This window comes from Austrofundulus limnaeus, unplaced genomic scaffold (genome assembly GCF_001266775.1).
Source record: "Austrofundulus limnaeus strain Quisiro unplaced genomic scaffold, Austrofundulus_limnaeus-1.0 Scaffold25, whole genome shotgun sequence".
Lineage (NCBI taxonomy): Eukaryota > Metazoa > Chordata > Actinopteri > Cyprinodontiformes > Rivulidae > Austrofundulus > Austrofundulus limnaeus.
In genome coordinates, this window is record NW_013952427.1 from 388,160 (window position 1) to 390,181 (window position 2,022).

Below are 2,022 nucleotides of genomic sequence, written 5' to 3' on the forward strand. Positions count from 1 at the left end.
TATATATATACATACATACAGAGGGTAAAATAAGTATTGAGCACGTCACCATTTTTCTCAGTAAATATATTACTAGAGGTGCTAATGACATGGTTTTCATGTTGATTCCTTTAGTAGTTCTTTGTGCAGCGCCCCCACAGGTGAGGGCGGGAACAGTTTGTTTACAGGGTTTAGTTCGGCTGAGAAATTGCAGTGTGAATTCAAACCAAACCAACAGAAAATGTAAACAAAGCTTGCAGTTTTGGTCCCCAATCGAACCGAGTCTACCTGATTATCAGGTGTGAATACAACCTAAATGTGCCTTACTGGAAATTTAACACAGGCTAAAATGATTCAGGATAACATGACAATATATATGCAGTATATTTTATAAGTAAAACATAGCTGAAACACCTTGAAAGTATAAATACAACAATTTCATTTTCCTTCAAAATCACATATTGCTTCTGAATTGTGGTTCARCAGAAATATTTTAAAGATCTAACCAATGAAACAAGCCTGGACAAAAAAATGATGGTACCTTTAACTTAATATTTTGTTGTACAACTTTTTGAGGCAATCTGTGCAATTAAATTATCTCTGTATTTGTCAGTGAGACTTCTGCACCTGTCCRCAGSYATTTAGACCCACTCCTCATGGGAAACTGCTGCAGTTGTCTCAGGTGTGAAATGTGCCTGTATCAGTACCTTCCCAGTTGGTATAGAGATTTAACCGTGAAAGGATGACTTTAACACYCCATCCCACCTTGTTTCTTACATAAATTGCATCACATGAATTGCATCAAGATGGGAAGATCAGCTCTTAAGATGGTCTTGGAACTTTTTTGTGAAAGAGTTTTTTTAATACAATGCAATTGTTTTATCAAATTTAATAATCCAATTGTCTTTATGCAACAATGTTGTCTGAATGAGCACAATCACATGCAGGCTCAAATGATGATAAAATATTTTGGTTGATTTGACACAATTGATCTTAGAATTACCTGCATCCTCTTGTAAACACAAAGCAAAGCCCYGTTGAGTCCCTTCCATTCCAAAGTTGCGTTAAAGCCAATGAAGCCATCTGTATGTAAGTGCTGGAGGTCCCCTGGGTGCTGGACCCAAAGGGTCCCAGCTTGCATGTCGTTCCTTTGCTTCACACAATTACCTTGTTATTCACCAGAGRGAAAGAAAGCATAAGGAAGACATTATTTCTGTCAAGACAGGTTTAGARGGAGGTTCTGCCTTAGTGAATCATGTTAGATATGAAATGAGGCTATTATGCCAAGAACTGAGACTTAAGCAGTTTGCCTTTAACATCTAATGAGCAATGAGTCATATGCTTTTATGTTGGATTGTTATTGACTTTTCTTGCTTGCATCATTTATTTCCTTTAATTATTTATTCTGTCAATTTGCCACATCGAATGGACTTTATTTCTAGCTATAAATAATCAAGGAAAAATTATGTTTATGAYGAGAATCAACCCAATGGGCACAGAGAATGTGGAGAAAATGACAAACATGCTAAGAAAAAGATGTTAAAACTTGTAGAGGAAGGAAGGAAGTAGAAAAACATGGATGTCTCAGGAAAGGATAAATCAAAAATTCTCCAATAACTGACGGTGCATTTTTGTCCTTTTCCTCCTAATTAAGAGAACAGAGGGAGAATGCAAATTAGAGGGGGAGGGCCTGGAGATAGGCCTGTGGGTCTCCATTCTTCAGAGAGGAGTMCATTCAGGGAATTACTCTGCTTATACCCAAACAATGATGGGGTCTACATTATTCATCTACAGGAGTGTAACAGAGAGGGAATATTTGAATAAAACAGGACAGGAGGTGGATAGATGTGGTTCTTTTTGTAGAGTTCAGAACATCTTTGTGTGTGGGTTGGTGGTGGCAGGGATATTTTCTTTGTTTTACAATTAAAATTTTTGGCAAAGCTTTAAAAAATCTAGGTATGTGTTTACCAATTTTAGTGAGATAGTGTGTGATTCTATGTGCAGTAACAGGACAGAAAAAGTTTGAAAAAATGATTGTCTAAA